This window comes from Grampus griseus, assembly GCF_964374135.1.
Source record: "Grampus griseus genome assembly, chromosome: 15".
Lineage (NCBI taxonomy): Eukaryota > Metazoa > Chordata > Mammalia > Artiodactyla > Delphinidae > Grampus > Grampus griseus.
In genome coordinates, this window is record NC_139009.1 from 58656989 (window position 1) to 58676604 (window position 19616).

At 41.8% G+C, this 19616-nt stretch overlaps 1 long non-coding RNA gene across 1 annotated transcript in view; it reads right to left on the reverse strand.

Moving 5' to 3' along the window:
- Nucleotides 1-251: 251 nt before the first annotated feature.
- Nucleotides 252-19616, reverse strand: part of LOC309833674 — a 37364-nt gene continuing 17999 nt past the window's right edge. Inside the window, exons 4-6 of the long non-coding RNA XR_014297795.1 lie at nucleotides 16270-16330; nucleotides 12727-12908; nucleotides 252-1961 (exon numbers count right to left, since the gene is read on the reverse strand). This is a non-coding gene — a long non-coding RNA (uncharacterized lncRNA). The remainder of the gene's footprint in view (nucleotides 1962-12726; nucleotides 12909-16269; nucleotides 16331-19616) is intronic.

The following is a 19616-nucleotide window of genomic DNA, read 5'->3' on the forward strand; positions in this document are numbered from 1 at the left end:
TGCCCAGCCAGCAGAGCAGTGGCCTAAAGAGCTTTCCAAGTATTTGACCTCTCTGGGCCTCAGTTTCCTTATCTGAAAACAGAGATGATAATAATAGCGTGCACTGGTTTCCTAGGGTTGCTGTAGCAAATACTACAAACTAGGTGGCTTTAAACAACAGAAATTTACTCTCTCACAGTTCTGGAAGCTAGAATTCAAAAATAAAGGTGTCAGCAGGGCTATGCTCCCTCTGAAAGTTCTAGGAAAGAACCCTTCCTTGCCTCTTCCAGCTTCTGGTGGTCGCCAGTAATCCCTGCCATTCTTTGTATATGGCAGCGTATCTCCTATCTCTGCCTCCATCTCTACATGGTCATCTTTCCTCTGTGAGTGTCTCCCCCTTCTTATAAGAACACCAGGCATTGGATTAGGGCCCAATCAAGTTATGACTTCATCATAACTTGATTATACCTTACAAAGACCTTATTTCCAAATACGATCACATTCATAGATTCTAGGTGGATATGAATTTTTAGGGGGACACTATGCAACCCAGTATAGAGCACCTACCACATAAAGAGTTGATATATATAAGATGCTTAGAACAGTTCCTGGTAGATAATATATGCCATGTATGAGTTAGCTACCTTTCTTCATTATCTCTGGCAGATAGTAGCTCTGTTGTATAAGAATCATCCTCCCTCCATCTTGAGTCAGAGGCAAAAAACTGGGTGGGACTAGAGTTCCAAAAAGAGAAGATGAGGACAGAGCTAGAACACAATGGGTTTATTACCATTCAACACTCCCTCTACCAATACCCTATCAATACACCTAGGCTGGAGTGAGGAAATATCTGCTACAGTCACATCATTTGTTTTTTGAACAACAGAGAACTTATCACTCCAAACTAACAATGGCCCCATCAAAGAAGTCCTCAGATTAGGACCCACTTAGGAGGAGCTTCCAGAGCCAGGAGAGAAGCTGCACCAGTGAGCCCAGCAGCCTCATCATTTAGAATCAACTGTGAGTTCTGATCCCAAACTGCTTTACACAGCATATTCATCCCATAGTTTAACAAATGAATGACTACTGACTGAGTCCAAATATTAAGTTCATTCTCTAAAATGGAGATTTGCTACTTGCTATAGCTAGGATAGCTTACTTTCAAATTGGGGGAGGGGAGAATAGATTCAAGGCTCCTGCTCTTGCTCCTTCAATAAAGGGGTTTGGGACATACTAAAAAGAAACAGAACCAGATCTCAACTGCTATCTTCATATCGAAATAAATTCCAGATGAATCAAAGATTTAAATTTAAAGATTGAAAAATACACACCCACGCAAAGTACTCAACAAGAATGGGTAACTATTTTTATAATTTTGAGGTAGGGAAGCATGCCTTTTCTAAACATTGAACTAGTAGCAAAAACTATAACGGAAAAGATTATCTTGACTACTTAAAAATGTCAAACTTGCAGACAGATAAAAAATTGTATAAACAAAGGTGAAAAACAAATGACAAACTGGGAACAATTCTGCACTATATACAACCATCAACACTTTAGCTCTTACAAATTATTAAGAAAATATTACTGGGAAAATGTGCAAAGGACATGACATGAATAAGTGATTCAAAAAATATATACATCTGTCCAAAATACATTTGAAAAGATGTTTAATCTTTAATATTCAAAGAAATGTAAATTAAATCATATTTAATGACTAAATATGATGTAAATTAAATCATAATTGCTATGTCTCAGTTACTATTCAAAGCATTTTACTTGGATTAACTGATTTATTTCTCATGAAATAGGTGCTATCATTATCCCTACTTTACCAAAGATGAAACTGAGGTACAGAGAAGTTAAATGACGTACCCAAGGTCACATAGTAAGTGGCTGAGTCAGAATTCAGGTCCCATCAGGCTAGCTCCAGAGTCACATTCTCAACTACCATGTTATACAGTGACAAGACAATGTTTCACCTGTCAGATGAGGAACACAAAAAACACACAAGCCAGTGTTACTGATGATATGGAGAAACAGGCAATCTCATGCACTGTTAGTATAAGTGAACATTCTTAAGGGTAGTTTGGCTTCATGAATCAACATTCTAACTGTGCATATATCCTTTATCTCAGCCATTCCGTTTCTTGAAACTTATCCTAAGGAGATACATAGACAAGTGTATAAAGATTATTTACCAAGGTATTTACTACAGAATATACATAATAACAAATATGTTACAAATAAAAATCCCAACAGGCACACCAAAAATCCAACAAATTCATTCATTCAACAAATATTTATTGAGCACCACCTAGGTACCAGGAACTGGTACTAAGCTCTAGTTACAGAGAAGCAGAGTAAAAAAAAAAAAAAAAAAAAAATCCCTATTTTCATGGAGCCTACATTCTAATGAAGCGTGTTAGGCAATAAACAAATAAGAAAAATATGTAGTATGGCATGTGGGGCTAAATGCTATAAAGAAAAGTAAAGGAGAGAAGGAAGATAGGAAAGGAAGGTTGTCACAACTTTAAGTAAGAGGGTCGGGGAAGGCATCATTGATTAGAGATGAGATAAACAGATTATACACTAAGAGAATAAAATGCATTATGGTATATCCACACATGGAAGTATAATTCAGCCATTAATTCTGTATTTACTGAAAAGATGTCTATAACACATAATCCAATGAAAAAGGATTCTCACTACACACAAAAAATAGGTAACTATGTGAGGTAATGGATGTGTTAACCACATTGTGGTAATCAGTTAACAATACATATATGTATCAAATCATCACACTGTACACCTTAAACTTACACAATGTTCACATCAATTATATCTCAATGAAGCTGGGAAAAAAGGTGAAAAAAGATTACAAAACAGTATTAAAGAAAAAAACCAGGGCTTCCCTGGTGGCGCAGCAGTTAAGAATCTGCCTGCCAATGCAGGGGACACAGGTTCGAGCCTTGGTCCAGGAAGATCCCACATGCTGCGGAGCAACTAAGCCCCTGCACCACAACTACTGAGCCTGTACACCATAACTACTGAAGCCTGCACTCCTAGAGCCCGTGCTCTGCAACAAGAGGAGCCACCGCAATGAGAAGCCCACGCACCACAACAAACAGCAGCCCCTGCTCGCCGCAACTAGAGAAAGCCTGCACACAGCAACAAAGACCCAACGCAGCCAAAAATAAATAAAAATAAAATAAATAAATTTATTTTTAAAAAAACAGTATTAAGTTATGGGTCCATTGATTTGAAATCACATGTGTATACATGCTTATGCTTTACATGGGAAAGAGAAACAACACAGAAAGAGACTGATAATACCAAGCAAGGGTCCAGGCTGAGTGCCAGGTAAGTGGTACAGGCAGCATGTGTTTGTTCTCCTACCTGCTCACTCATCCCCCTCTCCACATCTACACTTTGTTCCAGAAAGGATTTAACGACAGCAAATCTACATACACCGCAAGTTCTTTAACTCTTCCCATCCTCCCTCACCCTTTTCCCTGCTCTTCCCAGAAGGCAGGACAGTGACAGGATGAAAGGGATAAAAGCTTAAGATCGTGATAAGCTGAGTGGACATAAGACGGATGGAGGGACACCCCCACAGATCTGGATGGGATTCCTCTTATTGCAGCACATGGGAAACATCCTGGGAGGCATACTTCCTCCATGCAGATCTGTAAGATTTGAAGCAAGGCTATCTGATTTAGATTCCCTATTATATCTCCTACTAAACCCCAAATGCCTTACGGGGCAGCCAGGAGCAAGACTGACTCATTCACAGGGAGGTGACAAGCTACAGCAGGCCAGAACACTACCCCTGGTACATGAGTGCCTACATCTTCCTTTGAGCAGAAAATGACACAGAGATGCGCCCTTTTTGCCCCTTACCTTATCCCTTCCTCCATGCCTGCACCCAACAAGCTGCCCTTGGCTATACCATGACTACCCTAGAGATTCAGATTTCCCCACTAAGATTCTCAGGCTAGGTCCCTGCCAAGAAAGTTGCCCAAAGTGACCAGCCATGCTAGTGTACACTGAAACATTTTCAGCTGCGACGCAGTTTCAAGTAGATCCCTAGATCCAGATATATTTGCTCTCAAATATGTGGGAGCAGAACACACTTCTTGCTTGAGCATAAAGCCACACACAAGAAATTGGCAACTTCATAAAGGTAGAATCCATGTTGCTATTCCCTATTTCTTTAGCCTGAGGGAGCAGTGGAGGCACACAAATAGAGGTAGGGGACCTAGGGAAAGATTTGACTATGTCAAAATATTTCTCAAACACTCTCTGTCACCTCTTGGATACCTACTATATGCCAGGCCTCGTGTTAAGTGCTTTCATATACTTACACCAAAATAGACAAATTACTTTTATCAAACATTCCTATTATGTGCTACTGAATTTAAGACACCTAAGGCACGTACAGGTCCAGCTGCCCTGCTGACAGCTGAATACCCAAGCTTGAAATTAGGTAGAGGGTAGAAATCTAAGACTTCCCTTGAGGCTACGACACAGAAGTCTCACTGCATACTATCAGGCCACAGCCTCAAGGCCCCATTCCAGCTTCTGCTTTCTCTCCTGGGCTTTCAGCAGGGAACATCACACACAAACACACACAAACAGACACACACACACACACACACACACACACACACACACAAATCCTCCAATGCCCTTAGTCTGCAAGTGGAAGAAATTCTTCAGTAGGGAAGAGTACAAGGTGAATCAGAGAAAAACCAAAGCAATCATCTCTTCGGCAGAGAAGTCTCTTTCTCTCTTTATCCATTTCTCTCTTGTCTTTCTTGAATATGTAGTTATTGAGCAACTTCTATTATGCTTATCACTATAGGATATAATCATAAGACATGCCTCCTGCCCTCAAGAATTTACTCTGTTTAGGAAGACAAAATCAACGCACAGGAAACATGTTATTGAAAAGGGGGACTCCAATGTATATGTAAAACTGAAACAGACTCACAGATACAGAAGACAAACTAGTGATTACCAAAGAGGAGAGGGACAAATTAGGGATTACAGATACAAACTACCATGTATAAAATAGATAAGCAACAAAGATATATTGCATAGCACAGGGAATTATAGCCATTATCTTACAATGGCTATCTTACAACGGAGTATAATCTGCAAAAATCACTGAATCACTTTGCTATACACTGAAACTAATATAATATTGTAAATCAACTATACTTCAATAAAGGTGGAGGGGCTCTAAGATTTCTAGTGCAAGAGTGGTGCTAGTAACACAAATGGAGGGATAAATGATGTTAGACACACGGTACACATAGGTATCTTCAATTTCAACACAATCTCCTCTTTTTTTGTTCTATTCTTAGTAGAAATATGTTTCACTTCAAGAAAAATCTCAAATGCAAAAATTCAATACATAAAGTTGGCAATCATTCACTAGAAAAAACCGATCTCTTTGCTGTCAAGTTTAGGGAGATACCATTTAACCTGCCCCCAACCCATGTTCCTGTTGCCCCATATACACACAACGTTTACATTCAACTTTTCAGGTTCACAGGGTAAAGCAAAGTACTTTTTAAAATAGATTATAAAAGGCAATATATTGACAGATGAACAGATATAAACAAAATGTGGTACAAACAAAAAATGAAATATTATTTAGCCTAAAAGAGGAGGAAGTCCTATCACATGGTACAACATACAAGAACCTCAAGGACTTTCTGCTAAGTGAAATAAGCTAGACACAAGAAGACAAATAGTATATGATTCTACTTATATGAGGTATCTAAAACAGTCAAATTCCTAGAAACAGAAAGTAGAAGAGTGGTTCAGGGGCAAAGGGGAAGGAAAAATGAGGAATTGCTGTTTAATGAGTATAAGAGTTTCAGCTGTCCAAGATGAAAAAGTTCTGGTGATCTGTTGGACAACAATATGAATATACTTAACACTACTGGACTGTGAACTTAAAAATGGTTAAGACAGTAAATTTTATGTGTTTTTTAATCACAATTTTTTAAAAAGGCAATGCACACATGGGTTAAAAAAAATTTCAGCAACACAAAAAGATATCAAAAAAAAAAAAAAAAAAACCTCCAGGGGTAGTCTGGGTATAACAAGTTTATAGAGTCCTCCCCTTTTTTCAATCAAATACTAATACTAGCATGCCACAAACTCTATTTTGCTTGCTTTAGTTTTCTCTTAACAATAGATCTTAGAGATTGTTCCATATCACTGTGTGAGTGTGTGTGTGTGAGGGTGGGTGTACCTGTCTCATTCTTTTTAACTGCTGAATTAATACGGTGCTATCCACCATAATTTACTCAACTAGTCCCTTATCAATATAGTAAGATGTATTTTTAAGCAAAATGTGTTAAAGGCTTTGCACACTGATTTTGCACATTTTTCCCCCTCAACAAAAATGTTTAGATTTCACTCTTCATAATACCTCCAAGCAACTATAAATGATGACTGACATTTGCTTTAGTTTGAATTTAATAGTGTTTCGCCTTGGCTCATTTCTACTAGGTTGTATGTTGATTTGTCATTGTCACAAGGAGTCACCAACAGTATGATCAAGGGAGCACATGAAATACACACCATCCTCTGAATATTATGGTCACCCTTTACTCCATCATCCTTATAAATGGTTTGTCAATAGTACAGCCGTCCTCCTTTATCCACGTGGGATACGTTCCAAATCCTGGAACCATGGATAGTACTGAAACCTATATATATTGTTTTTTCCTATAGCATACACAGCATGGGTATGCTGAACAAAGGATGATTCACGTCCTGGATGGGAAGGAGCAGGATGGCACAAGATTTCATCACACTGCTCAGAACAGTGTGCAATTTAAAACTTATGAATTGTTTATTCCTGGAATTTTCCATTTAATATTTTCAGACCTCAAGTATTGAAACTGTGGAAAGCAAAACCTCAGATAAGGAAGAACTACTGTCTACCCTTTACTGTGTTTAACTCTGAGAAAATTAAAAATATATACACACACACACATACTTTCATTATTTAAGAAATTTTTTTAAAAAAACACCTCTTTCGGGCTTCCCTGGTGGTGCAGTGGTTGAGAGCCCGCCTGCCGATGCAGGGGACACGGGTTCGTGCCCCGGTCCGGGAAGACCGCGGAGCGGCTGGGCCCGTGAGCCATGGCCGCTGAGCCTGCGCGTCCGGAGCCTGTGCTCCGCAACGGGAGAGGCCACAGCAGTGAGAGGCCCACGTACCGCAAAAAAATAATAATAAAAAAATAAAAAACACCTCTTTCACCCAATGTGTCTGGGTCTGCTATTTGGTTTCTTTTAGAGAAAGCACAGTGAAATAGAATGAGTGAGGGCTGTACAGACCACCTGAATCAGGGTTTGAATCCCGTTTCTGCCATTTCCAAGTTAGTCCATCTCCCAGAGCCTGTGTCTTGTCATCTGTAAACCAAGGGCAATACCATCTATCTCTTGCATAGGGAAGATCGCCACACAGGGTGAAAAGTCCATTCAAGAGGACCAAAGTGCTATCTCTATTGAACTAGCACTGCCTGGGGAAGTCAAAGAACTGCTTAGAGAAGTGGTAAAGGACAAGAAGGAATCGGACCAGTCAATGAGAGAAAGGGTGCTCTGGCAGAGGTAACACATGCACAGAGGGTGAGAGTTCTGCAGAGCCACAAAGCACCAACACACTTACTGACAAGAAGGTGAAAGGCAATTTAGTCAACAAATCCTTATCGAGTACCTCTATGTACTCACTAGGCACTGAAGACAAAACTATGAGCAAGAAGGTCCTTGCCCTCATGGAGCTTATAATCCAGTAAGAGGGAAAGATAAACCAGTAAAAAGCATTAAGTGGTCTAACGGAAACAAACAGATGGTAAGATAATAACATGGTGTTGCTTTGTATGGAGAGGCCAGAAAATACCTCCAAAACAAGATAATGCTCAACTGAAACTTAAAGGCAAGTGATAATTAATGAAGTGAAGAGCAGGGTAGAGAGTATTCTAGGCCAAGTCCATGAAGCCAGAGAACTGAAAGAACTGCAAGCAGGTGAGGGTGCATGCAGGAGATAAGGAGGAAAGGGGCTTGAAATGAGACTTAAAATACAGGCAGGGGCCAAATCTTGCTAGGCCTTGTAGGCCACAATTTGGGTCAAATTGTGCAAGACTGTTTATTCCAACCTGAGACATTTGGACTTGATTGTACAGGTAACAGGAATACAAGAGAGGATGTGAAAAGGAGAGAGACAAGGCTGGGTTGTCTTATAGAAGGATAGTGGAAGTTGTTTAGAGGACAGCTGCAATAGGGAGTGACGACAGCTTGGAGACCAAAAAACAGCCTACTTTAGGGCAGGGTCACTGTGTACAGAAAAAGAGGCATCCCAGAGGCAAATCTGAAGTGCAATTGGCAGCCTTCAAAGACTGTGTTCTAGCCTGCTTTCTGAGTCCAAAATCAAAGTCCGCAGTATACTCCAGAAGTACTGACCTGCCAGGGGGAATCATTAAGGCCCTCTACCTCATCTGGGATCTTTGCCTTCTATGGCAATGAGAAGATGAGGTGTCAGTACATAGGGACAGTTATCCACTGTCCTCAATGGAAGACAGGTGACAGATTAAGGTTCCTGCGACCTTAGGATCCAAGTAAAGGGTTCAAAACCCTTTCCTTGGGGCTTCCCTGGTGGTGCAGTGGTTAAGAATCTGCCTCCTGGGCTTCCCTGGTGGCGCAGTGGTTGAGAGTCCACCTGCCGATGCAGGGGACATGGGTTCGTGCCCCGGTCCGGGAAGATCCTACATGCCACGGAGCGGCTGGGCCCATGAGCCATAGCCGCTGAGCCTGCGCGTCCAGAGCCTGTGCTCTGCAACGGGAGAGGCCACAACAGTGACAGGCCCGTGTACCACAAAAAAAAAAAAAAAAAAAAAAATGAATCTACCTGCCAATGCAGGAGACACGGGTTCGAGCCCTGGTCCAGGAAGATCCCACATGCCGCGGAGCAACTAAGCCCCTGTGCCACGACCACTGAGCCCGCGTGCCACAACTACTGAAGCCCGTGAGCCTAGAGCCCGTGCTCCGCAACAAGAGAAGCCACCACAATAAGCATGCACGCTGCAATGAAGAGTAGCCCCCACTCACCACAACTAGAGAAAGGCCGTGCACATCAACAAAGACCCAACGCAGCCAAAAATAAATAAATAATTTTTTTTAAAAAAAACCCTTTCCTTCCCTCTAGGGGAGCAGGGGGTCAACACAGTCCTCTAAGTCAGAGTTTCTTCAAATATGGTCTGCAGATGATGACTGGTGTGAGAGTCACCTGGAGGCCAATCAAAATGCAGATTCCTGGTTACCACCCATACCTACTCAGTCAGGAGAGCAGGAGTAAAGACCAGGAATCTGAATTTTAAATAAGTAGCGAGCCCCTCAATACTTGCCCCCATGGGTAATTCTGATGTATTAAAGCTTCAAAACCATAGCTCCAGGAATAGGGCTAATAGAGGAAGGCCCTCACTTAAGGGTGAATGGCAACGTCGAAATTAGGGGACTACATAGAACCAAGAGTCAAGCTGGGCATGAAATAAACTAGAAAAAGGAGTCCGAAGGGATTATGAAATTTGAAGGCCTCCAAAGCAGAAAATAGAAGGCAGGACATCAGAGCATGGGGATTAGAGAGCAGAGGAATCAAAGACAGGGAGCACTCCTGGGGAAATCACTAACAATGGCCATGATCTCCCGCTGCCTTAGGTTGGTTTCCCCAGTGGAGCACTAGGAAGGGAGTGCAGATGCTTCACCTCACACAGGCCAGGTTACCGGGCCTTTGACTGCCCAGTATGTGCACACAATCACTCCATCCAACCATCAAAAAGAGAATGACACTCCTCCTCAGTGAGTACTGTTTCTATCCCAATGATTCCCCTTCAGCATCCACCATGATGCCAGCTACTGGTCAGTCTGTAGAAGAGCGCCAGGCTAAGTAGAAAAACATACAGAACACCTCTAAGGGGTAATGACCGGCCCTACTCACCAAGATTCTCTGCTTGGCACATCAGAGACCCCTAATGCTGCCATAAACTCTAGGACAACTCCAGGTCAGAAACTTCAGATCCTACCATCATGCATACCCAGCCAGTCTTCTACTACTCCTTACTATGCCTCACCAAGAGAGTCCCGACCTATATTCTACACTCCCATGTCCCTCCCCAAAATTCAGAGAGAAATTCCACAAGTTCAGGTTAGGCAGGGAGTCCTGGACTTCTGAGGCTAGCTCCCATGCCTAGTTTGGTGGGAGGAGGTAACCTGAAGCAGTGCCTACCCTACCTGAAGGGAATATCCTCCGCCTACCTGAAGGGAGCACCAAGACTGCTACAGGCCTCTGTACGGGAGACTTTTTAAAAATATGAGCAAGTTGAACGCAGTATATTTAAAAGGAGGGAAGGGAGGCTCTTCAGAGCAGAAATTAAATTGGGTTATTGGGGGAGGTAAGGTAGGATTTCTGGGGATTTGACTTTAAATAGCACATAAAATACAAAGCAATACAAAATTTAGCTCAAACCCTTACATGTCAACTACCTGATTGTTCCTATAATCCAAAAGCTGGTTCCACACTAAAGAAATAAGACTGCTGGCAGATGATTTTAGTAATCCCAAAGATTATTTATGGCCTTAAAATCCTGAACTGCTTGTCTGTCCCTTCTTATACTCCACCCACTATCCTGGTTCTCTAGGTTTTTGACCTAATGATTTAGCTTCCTGTTTCATCTTTCCCTCACCTTATCCCTAAGGTCTTTTGCTTCCTTCCTTGCTTAGGACTGCACTCCACTCAGTTATTCTGCCATCAGCCACTCGGAACAAATAATCTGCCTATCCAGATCCTCAACCTTGATCCTAGGCACTCATGCCCCCTTCATAGCCAAGTCCCCTGCCAGGCTTACCCTTACTTTATGAAGATGTCCCAGAGAGAGACAAGCCATGTTAGATGGTTCATCCCAAGTATGTTAGTTGGTTCATCCAGGCAAACACTGGAATCACCAAAGGTGGAATAAGGAGAATGACAATGAGCCAGGTCAAATGTCTAGACCTCCCCCTGACATTCTAAGGCACACCTTCTTAGCCCTCAGGTGATATCCCTAGTATTCCATCCCTCCTGCCCACCACCTCCACCTCAAGGGATCCTTCTATCCCACAGCAGCTAGGACTAAGAATACACGGTGAGCAACACATAGGCCTTTGTCTGATAGAACTTACAGTTTAATGAAGGAGAAAGACAATTAAATAATCCCAACATGTATGATAGTTAAAGGCAATGCATGCGGAGCTGTAAGATTAAGAAGGCCAGTCAGGCGAAGTTACACCTAAGATGAAACTTGAACGATCAACAGGAGATACCCAAGCAGTGGCAGAGCATTTAAGGAAGCATGTTCTAGGCAGAAGAAACAGCGTATGTAAAGGCCCTGCAGCAAGAAAGCATATCTGAAGAGATGAGATGAGCTGGAGAGGTCAAGGTAGAGAGAATACCAGCACAGATGATGCTGGAGAGACCAAGAAGGGTCTCATAAGATATGAAGCTGTTTTATCATTCACTTAACAAGTATTCACTGAGTGCTTACAATATGCCAGGCATTGTCCTATGTTTTTATAACAGTAAATGAAATAGACAATATCCCTGTTCTCAGAGAATTCCCGTTCTAATTGGAGGAGACTATAAACAAGTATGTGACTAAACTAGAAAAATATCACTTATTGATAAGTGCTATGCAAAGAACTAAAATAGGTGATATGCTAGAAAATATGTATATGGGTGGTTACTTTATAATCATTAGGTGGTCAGGGGAAAGCCTCTCTGAGGAGATGACATTTAAAAGTAGGTATCTAAATAAAAAGGAACCAGCCATTCAAAGACCAAGGGAAAAAGCATTCTAAGCAGGGTTAACAATACACACATACAAAAGCCCAATGGTAAGATCACTGAAGCTTTTTTAAGCAGAGGAGTTAGATCATGATCGTTCTTGCATTTTATAAAGATCACTCTGGCTACAATGTAGAGAACAGAATGGAGGTAGGGGAGAATAAGATTAAGACTGGAGACAGAGATGAGAGTGGATTATGTAGACTAACGTGAAGAAGAGGAAGAAGGGGACAGTAACAAGGATGATGATAATAGATAATACTCACATAGCACATACTAGCTGCCGAGCCATTGTTCTAAGCATTTTTTATATATTAATTCATTTAAACCTCACAAATACTGTATCTTATAAATTAGGAAACTAAGGTAGAGGATAGTGGCAATGAAGAAGAAAGCAACTGGGGACTTCCCTGGTGGCACGGAATCCACCTGCCAATGCAGGGGACATGGTTCGAGCCCTAGTCCGGGAAGATCCCACATGCTGCGGGGCAACTAAGCCCATGCACCACAACTACTGAGCCTGTGCTCTAGAACCCGAGAGCCATAACTACTGAGCCCACGTGCCACAACTACTGAAGCCTGCGCTCCGCAACAAGAGAAGCCCGCACACTGCAAGAAAGAGTAGCCCCCAGTTGCCACAACTAGAGGAAGACCCAACACAGCCAAAAATAAATTAATAAATTAATAAAAAGAAGAAGAAGAAGAAAAAAGCAACTGGATCCAAGAAATATTGGGGAGGACAAATCCTATGATACGCTGGTTGTTGGCTGTGGGAAGGGAAGGGGTAGGACTTAGAATGACTACTAGGCCTTGGGCCCAGCAACTGCATGGGTGGTGGTGCTATTTACCACGTGACAGGACACTGGAGGAAGAGCAAGAGGGGAAGAGCAGAAGGCTGCATTTTGCTGAGTCTTCAAAACATCCCAGTGGAGCTGTCCATGTGAACAGTTGGATATTCTGGTCTGGAGAGAGATTTGGTCATCATCCACGTATAGATGGTAACTGAAGCTGTCACAGAAGTTGAGATCACCTACGGGGAGCAGGAAGAAAAGAAAGAAAAAAAAGCCTAGGAACAGACTGCTGATATTTAAAACACAAGAAGTTGAATAAACAAATAAATTTTTTAAATACATAAGGAAAATTTAAAAAAATTTTTTAACACAAAAAGAATCATTAACAACAACAAAAAACTGGAAATACCTTAATGTCCCTCAATAGGAAAACAGATAAATAAAATACAGTATATCTAGTCTATGAAATATTATACAGTAGCCAAAAAGAATGAGAAGTATCTTTATGTACCAACATGGAATACTGTCAAGGCACATTACTGAATCAAAGAAAGAAATATAAAAATGATACATAAAATGTGACCCCATTTGTGTAAATAAATAAAACACGGCAATAGCATTTTAAATATTTTCTGGGACTTCCCTGGTGGTCCAGTGGTAAGACTCCACGCTTTCACTGCAGGGGACACAGGTTCAACCCCTGGTCGGGGAAGTTCCACATGCCGTATGGTGTGGCCAAAATAAAAAAAAAAAAAATTTCTGGGTTCATACGTATGTATGCAAACACACACAGAGTGTGGGAGGTACACTCTAAACCACTAACAGGTTGCCTCTGGAAATACAGAAATAATTGAAACAGGGGAGCGGGGAGCAGGAGTATTCAAAGTATCTACAATGTTCTGAAATTAACAGTTGTCAGTATGTTCGTATTTTAATTCACAACAGAAAAATGTGTTCCAAAACTGAAAATTCATAATACTTGTGTAAACCGTGGAAGATTAAATGTGATGTTATTTTGACAATGTTTTCAATTTTAGAGTCACATTTTATTCTGATCTGAATTTTTATCAAGATGCTAAAACTGGTTTGTTTGAAACTAGTTTGTCATACATACTGTGCATAATCATAGTATTTATTTTCTGGGACTATTGTGAATGTGTAGACTTATGTTTATTGCTATGGGAACAATTATTTATAAAATAATATTAAATCCAGTATTAGCTGCCTATTTCAGACACTTAATACTTGCAGAGACCCATGTTACACTTACTACACTGAAGTTTTTGGTTGTTTGCTTTTTTTTTAAATTTATTTGGCTGTGTTGGGTCTTGGTTGCTGCGCACGGGCTTTCTCTAGTTGTGGCAAGTGGGGGCTACTCTTCGTTGTGGTGCGTGGGCTTCTCATTGCGGTGGCTTCTCTTGCTGCGGAGCACGGGCTCTAGGTGCACAGGCTTCAGTAGTTGTGGCACACGGGCTCAGTAGTTGTGACTCGCGGGCTCTAGAGCAAAAGTTCCGTAGCTGTGGCACACGGGCTTAGTTACTCCACGGCGTGTGGGATCTTCCCGGACCAGGGATCAAACCTGTGTCCCCTGTATTGGCAGGTGGATTCTTAACCACTGTACCACCAGGGAAGTCCCAAGGGTGAGTCTTTTAAAAAAAAAAAAACTTCAGGACTTCCCTGGTGGCGCAGTGGTTAAGACTCCACCTGCTGGGCTTCCCTGGTGGCGCAGTGGTTGAGAGTCTGCCTGCAGATGCAGGGGAAATGGGTTCGTGCCCCGGTCCGGGAAGATTCCACATGCCGCAGAGCGGCTGGGCCCGTGAGCCATGGCCGCTGAGCCTGCGCATCCAGAGCCTGTGCTCCGCAACGGGAGAGGCCACAACAGTGAGAGGCCCGCGTACTGCAAAAAAAAAAAAAAAAAAAAGGCTCCACCTGCCAATGCAGGGGACACGGGTCGAGCCCTGGTCCGGGAAGATCCCACATGCCGTGGAGCAACTAAGCCCGTGAGCCACAGCTACTGACTCTAGAGCCTATGAGCCACAACTACTGAGCCCCTGCGCCACAATTACTGAAGCCCGCGTGCCTAGAGCCTGTGCTGCACAACAAAAGAAGCCATCGCAATGGGAAGCCCGCACCCGCAACGAAGAGTAACCCCCGCTTGCCACAACTAGAGAAAGCCCGCACGCAGCAACGAAGATCCAATGCAGCCAAAAATAAATAAATAAATAAGTTTATTTAAAAAAAAAGAATCACCCTCACTGATGAAAGTAAATGGACTCTTAGGGTGCAGATATTAGTGTTCCAAAAAACATGTGATTATATTAAGGTAGTGGTAGCAGGAAGATAATCTTGATTCCGTTGGGAATCTTAGGTTTTCTCATACATTGGGAAAATAGTTTTTCCTGTACTGTTGAAGTTTCTTTTTGGTAAACAGTACTTTCTAAAAGAGAAGCATGAAGGAGAAACTGAGGTGTGTACATTTCCTCAAATGGCCAGCATTGTAAAAGATACTGTGTATCTTGCAACGAACAGTGTGGAAGCTGTTCATTTTTCAATCTGAAGTAAAATACATTCAAGAACTTTAAAAAAAAAACTACAGTGTTTTGATTTTTTTAGATTACTATATTCTCTGTAAAATTAAAGATGAATTTTTCAAAAAATAATGGGAATTTCTGTACCTTCTACTCAGTTTTGCTGTGAACCTAAAACTGTTCTAAAAAATAACTCAATTTTGAAAAGTGGGAAAAGAGGGAGGCTACAAAGGACATCCTTTACTTCAGATAGTAAATTTTCTCTGTTCCTTCCATCCCCGACTGGCTTGATGTTTAGATCTTCTGGCTTGCCATCTGCCCATGTCTGAGAAGTTAACACCAAGCCCCCTAATTCCAAGCTCCATCCTGAATCCTTGGCCCCAGGCCAAGTTTGGCCACAGATCCCCTAGACTGGGCCAGAACCCCAGGAAGGGGGGTCAAATACCAAAGTCCTAAACAAATATGGGAGAATAAGTACAGATGCCAGCTTCAAGGACAGGGATCAGGTGGCCTTACAGGCCAGCAGCAGTCTCAAAGGGGAAAAAGTATTTAAAGATCTGGAAGCAGCTCTGCAGTGCTGGAGGATAAGGCTGGGGGGCAGTCAGGCAAAACTGGGCGAAGTGGTACGGGCAAGTTGAAGAAACAGCCAGTTCCACTTATAAAGATTCCAAGTGAAGTGCCATAATATGGTGGAAACCACATTTACAACAAAAGGAAGAGGGGAAGCTGCATTCTGTGAAGGGGTTGGGGGCATGGTGGGGGGTTGTCTAGGGATTATCTAGAGGAATCACTCCACATCAAAGCAGCAATTCCAGGAGGCACAGTATAAAAGTTTAGAAACTGGCTTCTTCCTGAAAAGAAGGTTCTATAAAAGAGGAGAAAAGACACTGAAATAAAGCCTTTCCTTCTTCAGTAAACCAAAGGCAGAGAGATCATGGTAGATCTCTGGTGACCGTGCTCTTAACTTTCAACTTTCTGAGCCTGAAAGACAACATATTTGGTCTACATGTTTTCCTGGTTACCCAAAGAGATGACACTGCCTAGCTGAGGTCTTACCCAACAGCTGACTCACCATCAGTCTGTATCACAGCCTGCTGCGCCTCATGCCTCACACAGTCACATACTGGGCGGCTCTGGAAAGAAAACAATCTGGTGTGAGCTGTCAAAGTCCTCTCGGTACCTGACCTCACCCTCTGGGGTAGGTTTCATTTCAAAACTGAAAGGGACTGAAGGGCTAGGGAAATCCAAAGATCAACAGAGCCAGGAACAGGTGGTTCCCAGCAGAAAAGGGTCCCAAGCTGGAACTCAGAACAGAAACCAGACCACTGATAAGACAGTTTATGGTATCTGTCTCCAAGCCTTCAGATGCCATTCACATATTTTCCAATATTTACAACAGGGCATGACCACACTTATCCAACTTCTGACAACTAAATACCTAATTCTCCAAATGTTCAATCAACTTCCTGGCTTTATTAAGTTTTAGAGCTTTGGGGTATCTCCAATAACTGGGATACTGGGGGTGGGGGTGAACTTCTGAATTTTGCAGTCCTTCATATGGGCCATATTTTAATCCTAACGAATTCTATCATCTCCTCTTCCTTCTTCATTTCTTCATGACCCCTTGGAAAAATTCCTGTCTCACTAAAAAATTTCTAATTAGTTCATAACGGCTCTCTCACTAGAGCAATATTCAATACAATGAAAGTGTACCTCATTAAAGTAGTCAGGTTATTTGCTTGAGGTTCATTTTAACTACCTGAGTGACCCTTAGGTAAGTCACTTAATCTTTCTGGGCTCAGTTTCCTCATCTATAAAGTAAGGAGGTTGGAAACAGAAGGAAAGCAATAAAACTTCCCTGAACTGAGAAAAGACTTAAGTTTTTAAGTCTAAAAGGTTTATCAAGTGACAAGCAGAGTTTTGTTTTTTTTTTAAATCAAACCTAAGCCTACCATGATGAAACACTAAGCATGAAGAAAAAATTTACAAACTTTCAAAGAGAAATGGTTATTACTTACAGAGGAAAGAGAAACCTATTGGCAGTGGATTTTTCATCTGTATTACTAGAAACTGGACAGTACAAGGCTGCATACTTTGTAGAGACTAGGACTACTATTCAAGAATCCTTGGGAATTCCCTGGCGGTGCAGTGGTTAGGACTCTGTGCTTTCACTGCCGAGGGCCCAGCTTCCAGCCCTGGTTGGGGAACTAAGATCCCACAAGCCGTGTGGCACAGCCAAAAAGGAAAAAAAAGAAAAAATCCTAAACCCAGCCAAGATATCATTCATACATGAAGATATACACACACACACACACACACAAATAAATAAGTAAATAAATAAATGGACCATCCATGTCCCTTTGTCTAAGAAAATCACTCAAAGTATCCTAGTCAAATTAATATTTAAAACTGGAACAAAGCTGAGAAAGACAAAGTATACGCAAGACATGTTTCCCCTCCCCCTAAGAAAACCTTTTCGTGAAATTGTACCAAGTGACTTCTGATGGCATTTCCACGTACAAACAGAAACTGTCCTATACACAACCGTCCCTGGCAGTCTGGGTTTGCGAGTTGTACATCACCTAGTGGCCTGATGAAGTAAATGCAGTTTCATCAAGTGCCCGGATAAACTTCCAGCCATTTTGTGATCTCTGACAGTGTGTACGGGGCAGCAGCCTGATGTCTTAGAGATTCTGAGTAGGGAACTGCAAACCCACCAGGCTCATATAGAACTGTATAGATTCAGCTCACTAACCATCCATTCTCCAAGGATGTGGGAAGGGTCCACACTTTGTGCTAACTAATCACAAGAAGTGAAGCATAATTTGTTGCAAGGCTGCACTTACAAATAGTGAGAGACAGAGAATGCTTTTGTGCAGACCAATCTGAACTGAAAGCCAAGTTTAGATGCTATGAGAAAACTGCAAATACTCCTTATAAACAGGAAGAACATCTCCAAACATTCACAAGATTGGATGTGGAAGATGGATTACATTTACCCTGTATGGTTCCAGGAGACAGGCCTATAACTGATGAGAAGATACCTCAATTAGATTTCAATTCAAAACAAGAAATAATTTTCTATTAGTGAGAGCTACTCAACAGTATAATGGGAGAAACCATAAACAAAATGAAAAGACAATCTACAGAATGGGAGAAAATATTTGCAAACAATACAATCAACAAGGGCTTAATTGCCAAAATACACAAACAGCTCATACAATTCGATAACAGAAAAACAAACAACCCAATCAAAAAATGGGCAGAAGACCTAAACATACATTTCTCCAAAGATGACATACAGATGGCCAACAGGCACATGAAAAGATGCTCAACGTCGCTAATTATTTAGAGAAACGCAAATCAAAGCTGCGATGAAGTATCACCTCACACCAGCCAGAATGGCCATCACTAATAAGGTCTACAAATAACAAATGCTGGAGAGGGTATGAAGAAATGGGAACCCTCCTACATTGTTGGTGGGAATGTAAATTGGTGCAGCCACTATGGAAGTCAGTATGGAGGTTCCTTAAAAAACTAAAAATAGAGTTGCCATATGATTCAGCAATCTCACTCCTGGGTATATATCCGGAGAAAACTCTAATTTGAAAAGATACAGGCAGCTAAGCTCCAGCTGAAGGAGAAGTGGGGTAAGTAAGGAGGTCTGTACAAAGCGGGCTGCCTACAAATCGACCCGTGGTAAAGCACCAAGGAAGAAAGAAACTGGCTACAAAAGCCGCTTGCAAGAGTGTGCCCTCTACTGGAAGGCTGAAGAAACCTCAGCGTTACAGGCCTGGTACCGTGGCACTCAGCGAAATCAGACGTTGTCAGAAGTCTACTGAACTTCTGATTCACAAACTTCCCTTCCAGCATCTGGCACGGAAAATTGCTCAAGACTTCAAAACAGATCTGCGCTTCCAGAGTGCAGCTACTGGTGCTTTGCAGGAGGAAAGTGAGATCTATCTGGCTGGGCTTTTTGAAGACACCAACCTGTGTGCTATCCATGCCAAACGTGTAACAATTATGCCAAGCGACATCCAGCTAGCACGCCGCATACGTGGAAAACACCCTTAAGAATTCACTCTGATGGGAAATACTTCTTTCTTTAAAAAAAGAATTTCTCTTCTTCCTGTTATTGGTAGTTCTGAACATTAGATTTTTTTTCCCCATGGGGTCAAAAGGTACCTAAGTATATGATTGCAAGTGGAAAAATAGGGGGCAGAAATCAGGTATTGGCAATTTTTCCATTTTCATTTGTGTGTGAATTTTTAATATAAATGCGGGGACATAAAGCATTAATGCAAGTCAAACTGTTTCAGTAAACAAGTTTCAGCAGTTCAATTTTATAACAATTATATATAAACCTGTTAAATTTTTCTGGACAATGAAAAAAAAATACAGGCACCCCAAAGTTCATAG